Source organism: Bacillus rossius, chromosome 7 (genome assembly GCF_032445375.1).
Source record: "Bacillus rossius redtenbacheri isolate Brsri chromosome 7, Brsri_v3, whole genome shotgun sequence".
Lineage (NCBI taxonomy): Eukaryota > Metazoa > Arthropoda > Insecta > Phasmatodea > Bacillidae > Bacillus > Bacillus rossius.
The window spans coordinates 11,579,543-11,587,285 of NC_086335.1; the positions used below are offsets into that span (position 1 = coordinate 11,579,543).

The following is a 7,743-nucleotide window of genomic DNA, read 5'->3' on the forward strand; positions in this document are numbered from 1 at the left end:
TAATAATAATTATCAAGAATTTGCACATTGTTTAACGAATACTGAGAAACTAAGAACAGTAATTTAATTTGTAAAGAGAGCTTCACTAACAGAACAATTTTTTTAGAATTGAGAACTCGAGCCTCTGAAGGTTCCTGTGAGAACAAACCAGATAAAAGTTTTACATTTAATTTTATGAATACTTGTTGTTTTAAAATAAATCTTATGCAGAATCTAGATGTATGATCAGACAGCAAGGAACTAAGAAAATTATTATTTTTGTGAAATGAGGAATTTATAGTTATGGTTTAATGGAAAAAGACAATTTGTAATTTTGAGGTAGCTCGATGGGGCTCGAGCTCTGTGAGGGGAGGGTTATGTCGCGGGTTGAAATTTTGCAGGGTTGTTGAAATCAAATTTAGGGACTTTACTGACGGGACTCTGGGCTGGCTGCTCTGTTCACTCGTCAGCGCAAGTGGCGTGACCATGTAATTGGGGCACGGGGCCGGCGCGGCGCGCTGCGGGCTTGCAGAATTTTGTTTGTTTGTTTGGCCGCACGCTGGCGCAGCCACGGGCCGCAGTTACTGGGGCGCGCTGTCGTAACAAGCCGCGCGGTGTGGCCTGCACATTGGGGTAGAGGGGGGGTAGTCTTCCCAGATGTTCTAGTTAGTTGTTTAGTAAATTTGACTTCAATAACGAGCTTTTGTTATGGTAGGCGCGGCAGGGCGCGCGAATTTAAGCGCAAGTGAGTGGTGACTCGGGGCTCACTCAGGCGGAGGCTATGCGTCTCACCTGTGGTCACGAGTTGTTAGTTCGTTCGTGATGTAGGAATTCAGGCTCACTCAGGCGGAGGCTATGCGTCTCACCTGTGGTCACGAGTTGTTAGTTCGTTCGTGATGTAGGAATTCAAGCTTTCGGGCGGAAGCTATGGTCGACGCCAGAGGCCACGAGTCGTTTAATTTAAGTTAGGTCATAATGTAGTCGTCAAGCTTTCGGGCGGAGGCTATGGCCCTCGTCAGGGGTCACGCGTCATAGTTTTTAAAATGTAATGTTCGTTCGGGATTTCAAGGGCAGGAGAGGCCCCTACGTTATTTTTTTAAAGTAATCGATCAAGAAAGGCTTTTCGGAAAATGTGAGTATGGACTTATCTTTGTTTTAATTTTAAGTATTAATTATGATTTGAGGTATTCGGAAGGACTAGGGAAGTGTTTAGTGAAGTTCTCTCATTCTCTCTCTTGTAAGGTCGTTCAATCGTTAAGGAAGTAAAGAGATTATTGTTTTAAATTGTAATCCCGCTATTTAAATGTTCTTTAAAATGATGTTGAGTATTTGACTTTAAGAATAAAATAATTTTAATTAAGTATTATGTTATTTTGCAAAATCTCCTTAGTTCAGCTCTCACCAGACATCCTGTACGGGATGACGAACCTATGATCCTAGGTACAGTAAAGTATTTTATGAAGTTAAGACTAGTTGATGCCAAGCGAGTTGTTTCTATGTAAAGAGCTACGATTCTCTCCCCCCTCCGAAAGTGGATCGTGACAGAAATGGCGGTGGCACCGGCTAGGTGCACGTGACAATATAATAACACCTTTAAAACCCCTATAACTTATAGATTTAAGTATTTCAGTTACCATGTAGCTAGTAGTAAAATCCAGTAGCAAAAATCCTATACAAAAAGGCCTAGTTACAATAAAAGCGTATAAACAATAAATACATCTATATAATTACGTAATTTCTTATTTAATATTTTCCGTACAGTTCAAAGTCTTAAACGTATAAGTTTTTTCTTAAGAGTCGTAAGCAATCACAGCTGTTTCCCTGACCTACGCAACAGCACAGCGAGCTGAAAAGCGTCCCCACAAAACACCGCATACGTGACGAGTCACTGTACTAAAAAAAAGGATCCTACATGCCAGGTCTCAGAAAAGCAAAATCCATTATCATAAGGTCTTGGCTATAAATTTAAATTCATTAAAATATTCTCAAAAAGCCCAATAAACTTTCCCCAGTCATAAAACGGGAGGAGCGTAGGCCTAATCATTTTACTATAAAGGTACGTAAAACAGACGTCTTCACGATGGAAATCGTGCACAAATGTTTAAGTCACAAAAATTTAATGAATTGCAGTCAATCTCCAAAAGTGCAACACTGTTGGCGGGGGCCAAATCCAAATCTACATGTCGCCTCTTTACCTTGCAGGTGCCGGCGATCCGTAGCAAAGGCACTCCCATTTGTGCCCAACGAAATAAGTATCCAGTCCGTGCACAATTGGTGACGGGCCGCCCCTCCATGTCTCGAGGCATTTGGCTCGTCTCCCGGCGAGACCTCACGCGTGCGCGCGGAGCAGTCCCGCCACCGCCAGCAGTCGACAAGGGTGCAGGAAGACTGGGGCCCAGCAGTCGACAAGGGTGCAGGAAGACTGGGGCCCAGCAGTCGACAAGGGTGCAGGAAGACTGAGGCCCAGCTAGTGGCCTCAACGTGGTTCATACTTAGTCTGTACGATAACAACAGTTTTCGTTCAGATTTTGTTTATTTATTATTGTCTAATTATTGTTATATTTTAATATTTTATTATTGTAATGTCATAATTATATAATATTTTTTGAATAAGTGTCTATAAGCTACAACCACGAACAATAGAAACTCTGATTTATAATTTTGTCAACAATAGACAATACATCATTTACAGCACTTAATTTGCAATCTATCATGAACTGAATTTGTTTGAAATTGTTTTATGATATTTTAGTATTTAATTGTTATTTATTTTTAATTCATCTATATTTCTCACTTACCTGTATCTTGTTGCGTACATGTGTACGAAGGCTTCCTGTTATGTTTATACCACAGCCAATCAGTAATCTGATTTTTAAAGCTAACAATAAGATTTTTGTACAACAGGGAGAAATTAGAGAATAAAAAAAAGAAATGTCTGAGGCATCCTTCGTAAGGCTTAGCCCGATGCCGATGTGTAGAAATTTTTATATAATTTAATTGATTTATTACTTGTGGTAATAAATAATTGTGCATCCGATTCTACACGATGCTGGGGCGTGCCGTGAGTAAATGTGGCAGGAAATATCTACGTGGTAATTAGTTTGAAACCAGCAGTCTCAGCCACAAGCCCTATTCCCTCAATATGCTGGTTTCGTACGTGATATAAACACAATCACATCATTCAACAAACAAATCATGATTATGTATTATAAGTTTAATATTCTTTTTTCTTTGCAGTGAGTACAAAAACCCTTATAATAAAATAGCAAAAATACACACAGCATATAAAATTAGCTAAATCATATTTGTTACGACCCTCATGTAGGCGCAAATACAGTACAATTGTAGGAAGTTGACTATGTGTTTATCTCATATAAATGAAATTAAGAAAGTTACATATTATTACCAAGAGCAAAGTCACATCTCGTATACAGCAGTATATACTAGCCGCCTTTACAAATTCAAGATTACGGTTATAGAGCGTATCGTAGCCCGACACGTATACTACACATAATTAGTTACATTCTTAATCAACATTACAATTGCTTTCACATATAAGTAATTCATGTAACGTGCTCGAGCTTCTTGTATACTTAATAGCTTTCATAAAAAAGGTAACCAGAATGTGACTCAACATTAAACAAGCATCAGCAGTTTGCCGAATATAAACAGTACCCTAGGGTGCTAATTTATTACGCGACCAAATTGATTGCAAGTAAACTCCATTTAACTTACGATCGAAAGACATTATGTATATTAGTCTAAAATGACATAGCAAACTAAACCAATGCATCATAAAAAGCCTGATCGAAACGTCGCTCGGGCAACATGTTCATTAACTAGAACATAAAAGATAAAAGTTACATTCAAATCAATTTCTAAGGGCGTGCCGAAACGAATTGACTAGATAAACGTTCCTACGATCTGTACTCACGCTAAGTGCTGCCCAGACACCCAACTGCCATCACGACCTAACAAGACTATGTCATGCCAGTTACAAAGTTACGCCGGAGAAGAAGGAGCCAACCAAATTTACGAGCTTATATAAACTTGATGTGACGTCGGCGCATGCGCATACTGGACAAATCCAATTCAGGAGGGGTAAGGGAGACCTATAGGAGGGGATATCAATCTCTCATCCCGCGGCGGGCACTTCAAAATATCCGCCATTACGTCGGTCTGCCGGCTCAAGTTATTACCATAATTAGAAAGACGCTTAAGCCATCGACATTTCATCTACGATTATATTCATAATGCCACACAACTATTTAATAACTTTGTTGGAGATTTTGTTTGCAACACGAGCTGTGCTACGTGTCAGAATAATCATAATAACTTCTATAATAGCACTGGCTAATTAACATTTGTTTTGAGGACATAATTTAGCTGGAATAATATACCAGTGGTCTGCACTATCTAGCCGCGGTATACATTTTAAGAGTTCACTTGAGATACAACTGCATAAACTAAAACATTTAACTTTTAAATCTGAGTAAATCGTTTCCGGACTATTTTTCATTGAATACAAGTATCGAACTGTTGAATAATCTATCTCACCATAAATCCAGACATTTTTATCCAGTTAAACATCACCACGTCTACCGTAATCACACCAAATTAAATCCATATTTTTTTTATTTACTTAACTTCCGTCAATACCAAGCTAATTACATTTATTAGTGTGTTCTTGTGTATATTTAATAATATTACAGTGTAAGGGGGTATATGTTTGTGTCATTTCAGTGTTAATGTTATATTAAATGTGTTTTGTGTCTTGTGCCCCAAAACCTTAATATTTTGTTATTACACCTTCACATAATAACCTGATACCTTTCCCCCAACATTCATACACTATATTATATTATCATTTATCCTCAGTTTTATGTTGTTTATGTCAAATTTATGTCAGTTGACTCCCTTTTCTGGAAGTTATCTCCTGGGTCTTGCCATATTATCACTATACGATATCATCAGTAAGTCAGTATTGATATATAATTAGAAAAACAAGGCACCCAATAATAATAATAATCATAGCAACATAATTTCCCATTGAGAATAACGTTACAGAGGAAAAGAGTACACAGTAAAGATAGTACACACAGTACATAAAAGTGACACCACAAGTCACAAGAAAACTTTTATTTTATTTTTTATTATTACAGGTTACTGGTTTATACAGTTTGTGCTATAAGCAAGTATATATTAATACATTTTATTTGTTTATCTTGTTGATAGAATGTTATTAAATACATAGCTCTGTTCAATGAATGTACATGAATTCACATTGGTATTAAAAATTTAAACGTTATGGTACAAATATCCTTTAATACTTTATGTGATAGTTTATAATAATGTAAAATATACAGAATTTTTAAAGTATTGTCGGAAAAATTAATTTTCCTAAGATTGATCTGATTTAATAAAATTCGTTGTTAAAAATCAGATCGAAAGCCGGGTTTTAGAATTTTTTTCCAAGTCTTTTTCACTTTTTTGCTATATACGTTAATCTTTCTCTCTGCAAATCGAATGATTCTGTAGTGGACGTAGATACTCCGGCAGCGAATCCTAGTGGAGAGTGCGGAACTCTGTGTCCAGAAATTTAGATGAAAAACATTTTTGCGTATATGTATTTATCACAATCGGCATTATTTTAATATATTTATATGTTTAATTCTGTTTCCGAGTTTTGTATTATAAGTTCATTTGCAGCATCGGAACACATTAATTTCCTCGTTATAGAGGTTAAATGTTTACACACCATTGGCGACTACTGAAAGAATATCATAAATGTGTGTGTTTGTGTACATGCATATAAAAAGTCACGAAGATTAACCTTTGTAAATATACTATTCAAAATAAATAAATAGTATTCACTAACTCACTGACTTGTCATGAATTCTTTAGAACACAACAATACATACAGACATTTTAATTTGACACGGATATTATCTTTGCTACATAGGCATTTTCTGAAAAGGGTTAAGTTGAAAATTATGTTCCTATGGGAGTGGCGAGGGCGTTAAATACTAAAAGTTCACATATTTCAACAGTAAATTAAACAACATAGTGATGTTAATGCTTTCTTCGTCTGCATGGCAACGGCTTTTATATTGTTGTATTTTTTTTTATTTTTAGCCTATGGAATAAAATTATCTTCTTCACGTTGTACAAGTTTACATCGGGCAAAGTCAGGTACTTTCATTAATTATTATTTTATATGTACTTAGATATTTCTTATTGAAACTCCACACTTTTTTGGCTGAGTTAGTAAATAATGAAATTGTAAATGAAGTTCCAAAAAATAATGATGTCAGAAGTGGGATTCGAACCCACGCCCACAGAAGTGGACTGCGACCTGAACGCAGCGCCTTAGACCGCTCGGCCATCCTGACTACATGTCAATATGATGTGATTTATTATTCATATTCATGTGCTCAGCGTTGCCCAGGATAAACACACAATAATACAAAAAACATTACTACCTAGTTTCAAGGCTGTAGGACATACACTTTAAACACGGAAAATTTTTATTTCAAAGTCCAGTTGATTACACAGTCTTGGTTCATCTAGGTTACGCATCAGCAAAACCGGGACACCAATCTTCAGCTTCGTTTTGTGGGAAGGCAGGTAGGTAACGCCTTAGTAAGACGTGGTGAACGCACCAAACGATAGCGCGTTACAAATTCAAGGCCACACCATCTATTTACGAAGTCCTAAACTAAACTTTTATTAGTTCCTTTAGTTCGTTAGCAGCCGTGAGCTTCACTAAGCTGGTGGGTTTCGCCAAGGAGAAGGATAGGAAGTAACCAGACCATACTACATGTCCGTGTGATGGACATATGAAAATGACACACACTTAGTGTTTTTGTGTCTATGACCTACCTTCTATTATTTTCTATTATAAAACTGAATTTACCCATTTTTCACTCCCTTAGGAATGGAATGGGACATCACTCTCTGGCAATATGCAAAAAAATCATATAGATCCTCTTCACCGTTGCTGCGTGAAAGAAGGGCAAACAGATAAACACACTTGTGCATTTATAATACTTAGTATAGGCTAAGGATTGGAGACAGCGTAATGAACGTTGTATGCGTGGACGATTACAAATCCCTCGCAGAGCGGGTTTTAAATAAGCAGTGGTCTGCATCGATAACGACAGATCATGCTTACGAATCGCCAATTCATACGTCAAAGTCATGTGATGAAAGCCATCACACGTGTTATTAAATGTAATTTATTAAAATATTAATATATTAAATTTACACAGTAATTTCTCGTAGAACGTATTTCAATATACTAATTACTAATCCTAAACTATTACTACGTTAACATCTGTACTTATAGGCCTAAAGGCTAATAATATTACGTATTCTTAAAACCATGCCAATAAAGTGAGCATCTACAGATGATTCAAAACATTTTTTTACATAATTATGTTAGCAAATATTTTTTTAAAGATATAGCCTCAAATAATTTTACCGTAAAGATTGTGTGCTATTGTCAACTGCATCATTTGTCTACATTTTGTAGCTCACGTCCTGTGCAATTAATTAATTAATTACGTGTATTGTGTAGGCTATTGTGTCTGTCAGCCCTGGCGGAGAATTTTTTAAAATTAAAAAAAAATCTTGACGCTCTACAGCAGCACAGGTGACTTAAACAAGTGCCTTTCCAATGATACCAACAAGAAATAAATCTTACAAATTACTATTTATAAGTTCAAAATGTATTAAAGAGATAAAAGACACAAGCTTTCTTTG

General features: G+C 36.4%; 1 non-coding gene across 1 annotated transcript; it reads right to left on the reverse strand.

The window, feature by feature from the left end:
- Window positions 1–6,287: 6,287 nt before the first annotated feature.
- Window positions 6,288–6,371, reverse strand: Trnal-cag (transfer RNA leucine (anticodon CAG)). The gene has a single exon. It is a non-coding gene; the product is annotated as a tRNA-Leu (tRNA).
- Window positions 6,372–7,743: the final 1,372 nt, after the last annotated feature.